The following is a 15556-nucleotide window of genomic DNA, read 5'->3' on the forward strand; positions in this document are numbered from 1 at the left end:
AAATCAAACAAATGATGACCATTTTAAAAGAGAAGTATATATTGATGTCATTGATCAAATCAGTCAACAACTTGATAATCCGTTTGATGAGATCGATATGGAGCTACTCTCTTGTATGTCAACCTTCAATCCTTCCAACTCATGTGTTTCTTTTGATGCAAGAAAGGTACATAGATTGGCTGAATTTTATCCCAAAGACTTCTCCAACAATGATTTGCTAAAACTTGAATTGCAACTTGATAATTATGTTGATGATATGCGACGAGATGATAGCTTTTTTTAAAGGTTCTGGAGGGGCCAAAGCCCCTATAGTATAATAGCTTCAAAGGTCTAGACAACATTGTCGATCTCTCAGTCAAGCTTGTTAAAACACTAAGGCACAAAGCGTATGATATGGTTTACTTACTTCTCAAATTGATATTGTTTTTATTGGCGACAACAACAAGTGTTGAAAGGGTATTTTCTGCATTGGTTATAGTGAAAACAAAGTCAAGGAATAAGCTAGGTGATAGTGTTTTTGATGGTTGTCCAGTCACATTTATTGAGCGGGATATTTTCTTCCAAGTGAACGAAGGTGATATAATCAAGGCATTCATATCATTCAGAAAGTGGCGGGTAAACATGTTAAACAAGTAATATTATAAGTCTCTTTTATGCTATATCTTGAACTCTTTGTATTTCAGTTGACTATTTACATTGTGATATGTCTTAATCTTTGAATTTAAGACTTATCATGTTATTTAATGTATGTGGTTTTACCAAATTACAATATGGTACGGTTTTACCTAATTGTAAATGGTTTTACGGAATTGCATAAGATTTTTTTTGGCAACATACCCTATGATAAAATTCTAGGCCCGCCACTGAACCGTACTAGTATGGTCTAGAAAAAGGTATTAAAATTTTCACGGGTGAATTTAGTAGGTACAACTAATTGAAATTTATTATCTTAACTCTCTCTAGAGAGAAAAATAGAAGCTCATCTTGGGTTTTAGAAATTTGTTGAGAATTTTTGTAGGATGCTTTTGTGAGTCATCTTGTCTATACATTCAGGTAATAAAGATCAAGGTTTTACTAATCGATGTGTTGGTAATATTGTTCTTATGTGTCGGGTTCATAAACCCGGGATCTCCAATGGACCCGCTTCCCTGCAAAAAACTCGGCCCAGCAGATGGCGTTGCGACAACGCGCACCTCTCGAGCCGGCCCAGATACATAATTATAGGCCAGGGCAATGATCTAGTCCCTGACCGAAAGGCCCTGGCCAAGGTGGGGACACGGTCCGACTCTGACCTCCTTTTCTGACCAAAGATATGTCGGACCTCCGCTCACGATGCTTCTCCGACCGACACGGTCGGAGCCGACTGGGAATGACCGACTAGGGACGCCTGCTTGGTAAGGGCCTAGGGATCAGGCAGAGCAGATAAGGTAAGACGCTCAAGTCAATGGCAATACCGAGGACCGTACCCTGCCATACCCTGCACACCTGCAGGACGATGCCATGAGGCCATGCCAGATGGGCATTATGCAACTTTCCAGGCATGTCAGAGCACGAACAATATTGTAGGCACCGATGTTTGCCGTACCAGGCAAACACGGTAGAGCCTGCCACATGCGTCTGGCTTAAACAGTATTGTGGGCGTCAACGACCGTCTTGTACCCGACAGCGTGGGCAACAAGACTAGGTAGCACACGTATCTATTCTCTCTTTCTCTGACTTGTAAGACTATCCCCTTCAAACTATAAAAGGGGATGCGCTCTCTCCTCTCTAGGGACGTTCACTGGGCACACGACGTTCTCTCGGCACACGACGTTCTCTCAGCTCTCAAAAGAAAAGAGGCTGGACGTTCTCTCTGGTTCTAGACAATCTGAGCATCCAAACAACTCAACAGCTCTAGAATTCAACAGCTACACCGAGCATATGCTCCAATAATTAGCGCACATTAAAGCACCCGTCACTCTCGCCGCTTCGGTTCAGAGTCCGACTAGGCCTTTAGCACCCCCTTCTCATTCCTACTCGTTTGTAACCCCACAGCAGACTTTGAGCACCTAGGCTTAGAAATAAAGTCACTGACCGACTAAGACTGGACGTAGGACACGTTGCTTGAACCAGTATAAGTCTTGTGTCATTGAGTGCTAGGCCACATCCGATCACAACGCACGATAAAACTATAAATATTTACTTGTTGATCACTTTTTGCACCGACACTATGCTTTACTTTTTGTTTTCATGTCTAGCTTTTAGTTTTATATGATTTCTTATTCATAAGTTTAGACTTGATTTGATTTATCTAGAACTCTGCTAGAGTATCATGAGGAGTTTGTTTGTTTAAACATTATTAAAATTTTCTTAATCACAAAATTGGAGTTCAATAAATCCTTGTCATCATTTGACACAACAAGCTTGTTTATTTTATATCTTGAGTTCTAGACCTCCTATGATGTGATTCCAGTTAGGTAGTTCACAATTTTATCTAATTTGCTCTGATAAAAATTGAAATCAATCAGACTTTTGCTTTGTATCTAGATCAATTTTAGTGCAAACATAGTGTTGTGTTGAAGACTAGAACAAAAAAACAAGTGCAATTAGAATTTATGTTTAAGAGTCTTAAAATTATTTCTAGTTTTCGCAATCATTTGCCCTCTCAAATTGATTATCTTAGCATGAATCAAGCCTACAATCTTAATGATTGCACCCATAGTGTTTGATTCGACCTGATGATCAGTGTTTTTGCCCTGAGCTAGTGAGCTATAAGGGCTTCTCCAGTGCGAAACAAAAAGTGAATCATAGTCGGACTTGGAGGCTAAATAATAAATCGACCCAATGACTGGAGGAAGCGAATCATGGGTGAAAGTATCTAGGCCCCAAGTTGGGTTTCGATGATTAATGACGACACGAGATTACTGTGACTAATGTGTATTTTATAGGGGCAATTTGAGTTAGGTCATGGTAATGGTAATTGAATGGGCAATTATGGTTTTCATGCCCCTATCGATGGAAATCGTTTTGGTTTTTAAAGGGTGGACGACAAGGTTAAGGACGGACTAGTTCTAAGTGTCATTTGGTGTTGGAGAGACACTTAGAGTAGTTTTAGGACTTTATTTTTCCTTTGGCCATACTATTAAGGGGGGTATGGACTAGTAGCTTGACCTAGGTGAGACTAATGGTTTAGGTATGGTGCACACTTGTCTAACTTAGCACTAGGTAGCTCAAGGATAGTCCACAGGTCAATTGAAGTCGATGCCGTTGAAAAAAGTTATCGAATTTGAGGTGAATGGAGACTTGGATACTGACCAAATGCTAGACCGGACGCACAGGTGCTACGTTCGGTTAACTATATAGCACGCTATAGGGGCAGCAGGACAACCGGACGCTGGCTCCTAATTTAGATCAAACGCGCAGGTGTGTGCAACTATAGCAGAGAGCGCGCAGCACACACGAAGGACCGAACATTGTGACTGTTGTGACCTGACACGCCAGAGGCTGTGTTCAGTCAACAACAGTAAGCATCCAGAGAGGAGATTTGAGGACCGAACGCATTAGGTCCAGGTGGATCGGACGCTGCTATGCGTCCGGTCTCTCTAATGGATTCGTCTGATAGGATGACGCAATGTAGCCATTGGCTAGTGACCGGACGCGTCCGGTCACTTTGACCTGAGCATCTGGTTACCCCAAAAATGCTAAGTTGGACCCCAACGGGTATGTTTTGAAGTGGGGAGTATAAATACTTCTCCCACTCATCCAACTTAACTCTCTTACCCATTTGGTCAGCTGAGAAATACCTTTGGAGTGCAAGAGAGAGCAAGAGCCTAGTAGGGTGATTGAGATTTGATAATCCAAGATTAAGGACTTCATTAGTGCATAGGGAGTAGCAAGTGTGCATCCACCTTTCTCATTAGGCTTGTCTTAGTCAAGTATGAGTTTGTGCTTGTTACTCTTGGTGATCGCCATCACCTAGACGACTCAGTGGTGATTGGAAGCTTGGTGATCATCCGGCGAAGCTTGTGGATGACCTAAGTCATGGTGTGAATGGTTGTGGGCGATTCACTGCAATAGAGTGCCGAAGAATTAGCCCGTAGACAGCACTTGATCCTTGCGCGGATCAAGGGGGAGCTACACCCTTGAGCAGATGCTCCAACAAGGACTAGTGGGGAGTGGCGACTCTCCGATACCTAGAAAAAACATCGCCGCATTCCTCTCCTTCTCTTTACTTTGAGTATTTACATTTGAGCATTTCTCTTGTGCAGTAGAATAATAGAAATACTTCTAGGCAAAAGGGGGTGAAATGGGCTAAGTGTAGGACTTAATTATTGAAAGAAATTTAGAATTAGCCCAATTCACCCCCCCCCCCCTCTTGGGCATCTTGATCCTTTTAATTGATATCAGAGCCTTGTGCTCCTTAAATTAGGCTTAACCGCCTAGAGCAAGATGTCCCATGGGGATGTACCCCCTCCCGTCTTTGAGGGAGATGATTTTCTTTATTAAAAAATTTGTATGGAGATGTACCTAGAGGCTTTAGATGTTGGAGTGCTTAGAGCCACCTCACAAGGCTTCTCAAACCTAAGGATCCTACCACCCTTCAAGGTGATGAGGTTCACTACGAGAAGTGAAATACAAATGCTAGAAACACCCTTTTTAGAGGCCTTTGCAAGGATGTCTTTAACCATGTGCGAAACCACAAATTCACTATGGTCGGACATTTGTGCGTTCTATGAGGGAACCAAGAGTGAGCGTGAGGAACGCTATCACCTTGTGATGAAGAAGCTTAATTCATTTGAAATGCTTCCTAGTGAAAATGCTAATGAAATGTATTCACACTTGAATGTTCTTGTAGAGGAGGTCAATAGGCTTGGACTCACTCAAATGTAACCATCCGATGTTGTGAGAAAGATCTTGAGTGTCCTCCCCATTGATAACTATGGGCATATTATGACGGTGCTTCATCAAGGTGATCTTTCCACCGCTATGCCAACTCAAATTTTAGGGAAGATGAATGCACATGAGATGTACATACACATCGCTCCACAAGATGGCTCTTCTTACATCAAGAAGAAAGATTTGGCATTCAAGTCTAGCCAAGAGAAGAGGGGCAAAGGAAAAGTTGATCATGATAGCTCAAGTGATGATGAGATTGATGATGCAAGCCTTGCTCTCATGGTGAGAAGAACCGCCAAAAAGCTCAAGAAGCTAAACAAGAATGGTGCCAAGTTTGATGGCAAGAAGAAGAAATTCTTCACTAGTAGTATAAGGAGGGCCCATCTCCGAAATGAATTGCTACAATTGTAGAGATCTTGGTCATCTAGCTTATCAATGCCCTAAACCCAAGAAAGACAAGTACAAGAAGAAGTACAAAGGCAAGAAAGATGACTCAAGTGATGATGATGATGAGAAGAAGAATAAGCCATACAAGAAGAAGGATGACAAGAAGAAAGAATTTTACAAGAAGAAAAAGAATGGCAAGGCATATATTGTTGGTGATTGGCTCATAGACATTGAATCATCAAGTGGCTCATCCGATGATGAAAATAAAAATGAGAAGGAGAAGGTGGCCGCTCTTGTGATTGATTCTTCACTATCTCCATCAACACCGCTATCATCATCCTCTACACACCTATGTCTTATGGCCAAGGGTGAACGAAAGGTGAACTACAAGACCGGTGGAAGTCATTAGGTTATTGATAGTGGTTGCACTCAACATATGACCGGTGATCCTCATATGTTCACCTCACTAGACAAAGAAATAGATGGTCAAGAAAGGATTACATTTGGTGACAATTCAAAGGGAAAAGTACAAGGATTGGGCAAAGTTGCAATATCAAATGATCACTCAATATCAAATATGCTATATGTTGCTTTATTGAGCTTCAACTTACTATCCATTGGTCAATTGTGTGATGTTGGCTTTCAATGTTTGTTCACTGAGAAGGAAGTGGTCGTGTCAAAGAAAGATGATGATCAAGTTATTTTCAAGGGCTTTAGATACAATAACCTATATCTAGTGGATTTCATCTCTGAAGATGAAAACTTGAAGACATGCTTATTTACCAAAACATCACTTGGGTGGCTTTGGCATAGAAGACTTGCACATATTGAAATGAGCTCACTCAAGAAGTTAATGAAAAATAAGTTGGTGAGATGTTTGAAGGATGTGAAATTTGAGAAGGACAAGCTTTGTAGTGCATGTCAAGCCGGTAAGCAAGTTTCAGGCACTCATCCAACCAAAGCTTACATGTCAACAACAAGAGTGCTAGAGCTTCTCCACATGGATCTATTTGGACCAACAACTTACAAGAGTTTGGGAGGCAACCTCTATTGTCTTGTGATAGTTGATGACTACTCTAGATACACTTGGGTGTTCTTCCTTTGTGACAAGACCAAAGTGGCCGCATGTTTCAAGAAGCTTGCCAAGAGCGCATAAAATAAATTTGAAGTGAAGCTCAAGAAGATAAAAAGTGATAATGGAAAAGAATTTGACAACACAAACATTGAAGCATATTGTGATGAAATTGAAATCAAGTATGAGGTCTCCGCAACCTACACTCCTCAACAAAAAAATAAAAATGAGAAGGAGAAGATTGGCTCACGGACATTGAATCATCAAGTGGCTCATCCGATGATGAAAATAAAAGTGAGAAGGAGAACGTGTCCGCTCTTATGATTGGTTCTTCACTATCTCCACCGACACCGCCGTCATCATCCTCTACACACCTATGTCTCAAGGTAATGGGAATAGGGATCCTGATCTTCCGTTGGGTATAGGTAACTATCATTGTGGCGGAGAATGACACACCGATCCGGCTTTAGATTGAAAGATCAAACCCTACAATCTTAGCACCACAACTCCTCTAGTTATCAATCGAGACACATATCCGGTTGACCTCACCAAGAAGGCTAATCATTGCCTATGCAATGAAGAACACAAGCAAGAACAAAAAAAAGCAACCAAATTATAGATGAATGATTAATATCATAAAGTTGGGGTCTCACAAACCGATGAACGACGAAACTGTTCTTAACAGATTAATCTAAGCAAAACTCAAACCCTAATCGAGGGGTGGTGGCTGTTTATGAAGACTCTAGGGTCATACAAGACTCCTGTACGTGCCCCCTAATGGGCCCAAACACGATACACGGTCCATCGAACCAAAAGACGGTGTCGCAGCACCCTGGCAGATTCTGGATACTGACTTGTTTCAACAATTCCTATTAATTCTGAAGGGATTTTGATGTAATACAACTTAGATTAGCTTCCTTATCAAATTAGCTTTCCAACCATATGTGGATCGTCGAAAACGGAGTTCGGATGCGTCCTGGGTGACCAGTTTAAGGCAGACTAGTCCTGGAGGCTGAGGCAGACTCGAAATCATGTTGGACCGGGCCTCCAGTTTCTATTGAGCGTCCTTGCTGGTCATCAATGCCTCCACCTCTTCCTATAAATCCCTCATGACCCTCTCCAATGTTCCTAAGTAATATAACATCATTAGGTAGTAGTCTATTATCAAAAGTATGAAAATGATCGCTTAAGAACGAGCTCACGTCTAAATTGAGTTGACGCATTTGAGCCCGGGTCATTGGACCTTGCATGATGGTTGGAGGATCAGTGGGTACATCTGAAGGAGTGATGTCCTCATCATCCTCCCCCTCTTGAAACTGAGTTGTCCTCGACTCAAGCTCATCTTCTTCTCCCAAATAAGGCTTCAAATCTACAATGTTAAATGTGGGACTAACCCTGAACTCGGGTGGCAACTCAAGTTTCTAGGCATTATCATTTATTTTCTCAATTGTCTTATAAGGACCAGCTGCTCTTGGCATTAATTTAGACTTACGCAGCTTAGGAAATCTATCTTTTCTCAAATATAACCAAACCAAATCACCCGGTTCAAGTTTAATTTCTTTTCTACCTTTACTACCTGCAATTCTATACTTTTCATTCATTCTTTCAATATTTGCTTTAGTTGTTTCATGCAACTTATGAATAAAATCAGCACGCTCTCTAGCATCACTATGTGTTCTTTCAGTGGTAGGTAAAGGCAAAAGGTCAATAGGAGCGTGAGGGTTAAAACCATACACTATCTAAAAAGGACTTACCTTGGTGGTGGAATATTCCACCCTGTTATATACAAACTCCACATGCGACAAACATTCTTTTCACATCTTTAAATTGCGCTTCAAAACTACTCTCAATATGGTGGACAATGTTCGATTCACTACCTCAGTTTGGCCATCAGTTTGGGAATGACATGTTGTAGAACAGCAGCTTGGTCCCCAATTTATTCCACAAAGTGCGCCAAAAATGACTCAAGAATTTTACATCACGATCTGAAACAATAGTAGAAGACATACCATGCAAGTGAATGATTTCTTGAAAGAAAAGGTCAGCAATATGAACAGCATCGTCGCTCTTATGACAAGTAATAAAATACGCCATCTTAGAAAAACGATCAACCACCACAAAAATACTATCCCTCCCCCTCTTAGTCCTTGGCAAACCCAACACAAAATCCATAGATATATCAGCCTAAGGAGTAGAAGGAATAGGAAGAGGCATATACAAACCATGTGGGTTCAACCGCGACTTAACTTTTTAACAAGTGGTGCACCGAGCCACGTACCGTTCTACATCTCGCCTCATCCTAGGCCAAAAGAAATATGTGGACAACACCTCCTCTGTCTTCTTGGCTCCAAAATGTCCTATCAATCCGCCTCCATGTGCCTCCTACAACAACAAAAGATAAACGGAGCCAACTGGAATACATAGGCGGTTAGCTCTAAAAAAACCCATCATTGATCATAAACTTATTCCATGTACGTCCCTCTCTACAATTTAGCAACACGTCCTTAAAATCAGGATCAAACACATATTGTTCTTTTACTAATTCAAGCCTAAAAATCTGACAATCAAGTTGGGACAGTAATGTATATCATCTAGACAAAGCATCAGCAATCATATTATCCTTCTCTTTCTTATGTTTGATAATATAAGGAAAAGATTCAATAAATTCAACCCATTTAGCATACCTACAATTCAGATTATGTTGAGAGCGAAAATACTTAAATGATTCATGATCAGAATGAATAACAAATTCTTTAGGCCATAAATAATGATGCCACGTCTCTAAAGAACAGACAAATGCACACAATTCCTTATCATACGTGAAATAATTCAGAACAAGACCATGCAATTTTTCACTAAAGTAAGCAATGGGTTTACCATCTTGCATCAAAACACCCCCAATGCCAACTCCACTAGCATCACATTCTAGCTCAAAAGTCTTATCAAAATTTGGAAGTTGCAGCAATGGTGCGTGTGTGAGCTTGTCCTTCAAAGTGTCAACGGACTCCTCATGTGCCTTTCTCCAATGAAACACCACCCCTTTCTTCATCAACTCATGCAACGGGGCAGCAGTGGTGCTAAAATCTTTGATGAAGCGGTGGTAGAATCCTACAAGACCAAGAAAACTCCTCACTTGTGTGACGGTTTGGGGAACCGGCCAGCTCTTTATGGCTTCAATTTTCATCTCGTCCACCTCAATTCCCTATAAAGTTACAACATAGCCAAGAAAAGAAACTCGATCTGTGCAAAAGATGCACTTCTCAAGGTTACCAAATAAACATGTATCACATAAAGCATTAAAAACAACACGTAACTGATCCATATGTTCATTAAAAGACTTGCTATAAATCAATATATCATCAAAGTAAACTACCACAAAACGACCAATAAACACTCTCAAAACCTCATTCATTAAGCGCATGAAAGTGCTAGGTGTATTGGTCAAACCAAAAGGCATTACTAACCACTTATACAACCCAAATTTGGTTTTAAACGCGGTTTTCCATTTATCTCCAAGTTTCATTCTAATTTGGTGGTAGCCACTTCGCAAGTCAATCTTGGTGAAGATTATAGAACCACACAACTCATCAAGCATGTCGTCTAGCCTAGGAATACGATGATGATACTAAATAGTAGTATTATTGATGGCTCTATAATCAACACACATACGCCAAGTTCCATCTTTCTTAGGAACCAAAAAGTACAGGAACGGCACAAGGACTAAGGCTTTCACATACATACCCATAGTCCAAAAGGTCTTAGACTTGCCGCTGAATTTCCTTAGTCTCCTCGGGATTGGTTCGATAGGCAGCACGATTGGACAAAGTTGCTCCCAGAATCAAATCGATTTGATGCTCTATCCCTCTCATAGGTGGCAGCCCTGGAGGTATCTCAGCTAGAAAAATGTCCTCATACTCCTACAAAAAGGTTAGTGATAGCAGGAGACACCGAGCTAACAATATCATCAAGCGAAAACATAGCTCGTTTGTATACTAAAGCATAGCAAATATCATTATCAGAAATTTCAGTAAAATCACATTTTGTTGCAAGCATAACACCCCCTTCAATTTAATCCCCTCAGCCTTAGAAATAGATGTAGACTTATCCTTTTTAGGCGGGAGAATAGAATTAGCAACTTGCTGATTTTTAGATTGAACGTCATTCAAACTAGCAGTGCGTTCTCTATCAGCATGTATAATTTGAGCAGGGGTCAAAGGTACCAAAGTAATTTTTCTTTCCTTTATGCACAAAGGTGTATTTATTACTTCTACCATGGTGTGTAGCATCGTTATCATGTTCCCAAGGATGACCCAATAAGAGTGAACAGGCTTGCATAGGTACCACATCACAATCAACATAATCAGCATAAGAACCAATGAAAAATGAAACTCTACAAGTTTATGTTACCTTTACTTTTCCAAAATTATTTAGCCACTGAATATGGTATGGACGTGGGTGCGGGCGTGTGGTCAAGCCAAGCTTCTTGACCAAATCAGAACTCACCAAATTATTGTAGCTACCTCTATCAATAATGATACGTGCTCGACGGTTGCTGATGACGAAGAAAATCTAGAACAAGTTATGGCGTTGTAGCTTCTCAGGTTGCTGTACTTGTGAGTTGAGCACCCGCTGTACAATGATGCTCCTATAGGACGTCGTGGCCTCATCACTAAGGACTTCACCGTCCTCCTCATCTGTATCTTGGTCTCTCCATCCTCAATGTCAGAGGTGCTGATGTAACCATCTTCTATAGCAATGTATGCCTAATGACTTGGGCAGTCCTTCTGCACATGGCCAATGCCATGATAGCAATGGCACTAAATGCCCGAAGTGCATCCTGTCGATGCAACGGATGAAGCACTCTTAGTCGACACCTGCAAAAAATTTTTACCTAAATCTAAAGGTCGTGCAGGAGGTGCCTTAGGTTGTAGCGGTAACTCTAGAGGCTGCTGGTCGCTTGCTCGCTGGTAGAGGTGCCCAAAAAGTGGTTGGCTTGGTCAACCCTGAAGATGGTGCCGAGCGTGGCGTGTATGTGGTGCTGACCTTGCTCTTGCTCTACTGTTCACACCCCTACAATTCTTTTTCTGCAAGCATAGCAAACTGAAACAACTAGTTGATAGTATTAAATTCTTTATAATCAACAATGTCCTGAATCTCGCGCCTCAAACCCAAATAAAAATGACAAATGGAATCTTTGTTCCCCTCCACAACACTACAACGCATCAATCCCTTTTGGAGCTCACCATAGTAATCCTGTACATATTTCTCTTCTTGTTCTAAATGCATCAATTTCTTACGCAAGTCTCTATGATAAGAAGGAGGAATAAAATGATTACGCATAGCTATCTTAAGTTCTTCCCACATACTAGGTAAAGCATCCTGTGCAGCTAGCCCATTCCACCAAATAATGGTAAAGTCCTTAAACTCACTAGTAGCTTGTCGAACTCTATGATGCTCAGGCACAAGGTGGCACTAAACTTTTGTTTCTACCGTCATCTTCCAATCAAGATATCTCTCAGCATCATAATGACCCGAAAAAGATGGTATTGTGAACTTAATCTTAGAATAAGGATCATCGGGCACTCGATGATTATTACCTTGATGGTGGTGGACACCACCCATACCTATCGTGTTGCGGCAAAGACATCGTCGTAATCTTGCTTGTCGGAAGGCTACTCGATCTATGTTCCTGGTGGCATCATGCACCGTGTCTTCTAACAATAGACCATCGGTGTTGCTACCAGAGACATCGTTGTTGACCGCCACCAAGGTTTCCAACTCAGTAACCTTGTCGGTTAGCGTGGAAATTCCTTTGTCCAACCTCTCCATGCTGTTGCCATTATTGAGTTCACTGAGTGCGTCCGTGACGGCCTTCCTGATGGCCTCATTCATCCTTTTTTGGGCATTATCTACAGCAGCTTGCAGGTGCTCTTGGCTGATACACTCATTGAAATCCTTGGGGCTGTTATCTCTAGTCTAATTATCTCCTGCCATTGTAACCACAAAAATAGGAACAAACGGTGAAGGTTATCCCTACCAAATGACTATGTGGTTGTAGTGGTGTCACTTTTCACAACAAGTGGAAGCATCTTACTAAGCTCTTACAAAGTTCTTACCAACACAAGCAGTGGATGGCACAACCGACGGCCGGTTCGTGATACCTGTGAGGCAGTGGTACCGAGATTGCAAGGCCCTTTTTCTGTACTGATCTAAAGAGTTTGCAGAGCTTGAAGACACACAAAGAATAATATATATATTTGGCACACAAGTTAAAAACAGAAAGTAATGCTGAATTATAGTCCAAAGTACTTGTTCTCGTTGCTGGTCTAAAATGTTCCAAGTACTAGGTGTGTGACAAATAAGTATGGTGGATAGCAAGGTGACAGGTGTGTGAAAACACAAGTATGGTAGATGGCAACAACAACACAAACAAGAAACCAGACCAGCATACGCTAACACAGCTCACTTTGGCCTTCTCTATGTGCTCCTCTAGATATTGTTCTTCTTTTGCCCCTCACTTTTTTCCATTTTTTAGGCTGTCGTTGTTTTTTGGGGAAATTTTGACTTTTTTTTTCTTTTTTTGATATTTTTCCTTCATTTAGGAGCACAAAAGAAGTAACCACAGAAAATATGAGCATAAACAAGTGAAAGGCGTGGCTTGTGGAAATTTCAGAAGACGTGCTCAAAATCGACAAAAAGCTTGTGACCACAAAGAAAAGGATCTTGTGACTAGTTTTTTGACCAAATTAAAATTTTCCAACCCTGGCAAAGCCGGAGAAGGACAAATCCAAAAAAAATTCTGATTGATTTTGATATATGGAACGTCGAAATCCGAGTTCGTATGCGAAAACTAGACTAGTTTTAAGAATTGACTCCGAATTAAAGGATAAAACAGGATCAATGTGCGCAAAATTGGTCATAGAAGCAAAGATTTGATGGAAGCGATAGGAAAAAACACACGAACTGGACTCTAACACGACCTAACCAGCAACAAGACCTCGACCAAGACACAAACTCAACACGACATACTTTGAAACTAAAATATGCAAAGGCTATGACGCGGAAGGTTCTAGGATAGGAAAAAAAGTATGTCACTGGACTATGGGACAAATGTGAAACACTCTAAACTAGGGGATAAATATGAACATGACGGTATACCTTAGCTCTGATAACCACTTAATAGGAACGGGGATCCCGATCTTCCATCAGGTATAGGTAACTATCGTTGTGGCGGAGAATGACACACCGATCCGGCTTCAGATCGAACCCTGCAATCTTAGCACCATAACTCCTCTAGTTATCAACTGAGACACGTATCCGGTTGACCTCACTAAGAAGGTTAATCCTTGCCTACACAATGAAGAACACAAGCAAGAACAAGAAAGAAAGCAACCAAATTGTAGATGAATGATTAATATCACGAAGTTGGGGTCTCACAAACCGATGAACGACAAAACTGTTCTTGATAGATTAATCTAAGCAAAACTCAAACCCTAATGGAGGGGTGGTAGCTGTTTATGAAGACTCTAGGGTCATGCAAGACCCCTAGATGTGCCCCCTAATGGGCCCAAACACGATACACGGTCCATCGAACCAAAAGACGGTATCGCAGCACCCTGGTAGATTCTGGATGCTGAATTGTTTCGATGATTCCCATTGATTCTAAAGAGATTTTGATGTGAGACCACTTGGACTGTCTTCCTTATCAAATTAGCTTTCCAGCCATATGTGGATCGTCGAAAACGGAGTCCGGATGCATCCTGGGTGACCAGTTTAAGGCAGACTGGTCCTGGAGGCCGAGGCAGACTCGAAATCATGTTGGACGGGGCCTTCAGTTTCTGTTGAACGTCCTTGCTGGTCATCAACGCCTCCACCTCTTCCTCTAAGTCCCTCATAACCCTCTCCAATGTTCCTAAGCAAGATAACATCATTAGGTAGTAGTCTATTCTCAAAAGTATAAAAAGGATCGCTTAAGAATGAGCTCACCTCTAAATTGAGTTGACGCATTCGAGTCCGGATCATTGGACCTTGCATGACGGTTGGAGGATCAGCGGGTACATCAATAGGAGTGATGTCCTCATCACAAGGCCAAGTGTCGGTGTTTCGAGTTGCCATCAACAAGTAAATTTCTAATATTGCGCGTCTGACTCGGATGGTGTGCTAAGAGGATACGAGGTTTATATTGATTTGGGCAGAATATCTCTATGTCCAGTTCATTGCTGCTGCTCGTGTTAATAGCACTGAAAGTTCATAATAGGGGTTACAAACGGGCAAGAGAGGGACATGTCCTAAGTCTCTGGTGGAAAGAACGAATGGGTGTCAAGAGCTCGATCGTTACTTGGCTATGTGTTGGAGGTTCGATGGGTTTGTTGGTCAGATGATCAGATGGGTCGATCGTCCGATGATCCGATGCCAGTGGTTTCAATCGGGTGCAAATGTGATGCCTCCAGTCGATATAAGGACGTGTCCCCTTATGGGACGCCCCGCTTTCTCTTTTATAGGCCAAGGGAAAACAGGGGTTACAGCGGAGGAAAAGAGGAGAATGAGAGGGAGGAGAAGTCCCTCAGGATCACCGGGTCATTCTTCTCCTCCATGCGAGTCCAGCCGACCCTATAGACGTCAACAGGGATAGCTTCACATCATGGCCCTGTCCGTCACTAGCACCATGCGCAAACGTTGTTCGTTGTTCATGGCGCTCCACTCCGTCCTAGCAGACGTCATGGTGAACTGACGTACCCATCAGTGTTCGTACGAGGGTTAGGTAGAACAACACTAGTACGCCCGACGCTGTTCCTAATGCGAATCCCTAGGTATGGCCCGTCATGGCGAACGGGAAGGTCAGGTGGCGCAGGTCCTCCCAGGATGGTAGGGGTCCCAAAAGGACGCTGAGCTGGCGCTCTAACCTTCTGTAGTCGAAGCCAAGGAGCTGGCTGCTCTCGGGGGTGCGGGCCTCCGGTGCGTGCAGCCATAGCTCCTCAAGCACCTCGGCGATTGCGTCGAGGCCGATGGAGTGGAGAGGTTGGACGGCGGTGGGAGCCATCGCCAGCTCTCCCCTCCATCATGACGATGAAGTCCAAGTCCCCAAAGCGCATGTGTGCGCCGGGGACCCAGCTGACGTTGTGATTAGCCATCCGAGGCCTAGTGTGTTCGTCGAGATGTGCAAAAGGCCCCTACCTGACACATCAACTGTCAGTGTTTCAAGTTGCCACCAACAAGTAAATT

The sequence above is a fragment of the Miscanthus floridulus genome, chromosome 2 (assembly GCF_019320115.1).
Source record: "Miscanthus floridulus cultivar M001 chromosome 2, ASM1932011v1, whole genome shotgun sequence".
Classification (NCBI taxonomy): domain Eukaryota; kingdom Viridiplantae; phylum Streptophyta; class Magnoliopsida; order Poales; family Poaceae; genus Miscanthus; species Miscanthus floridulus.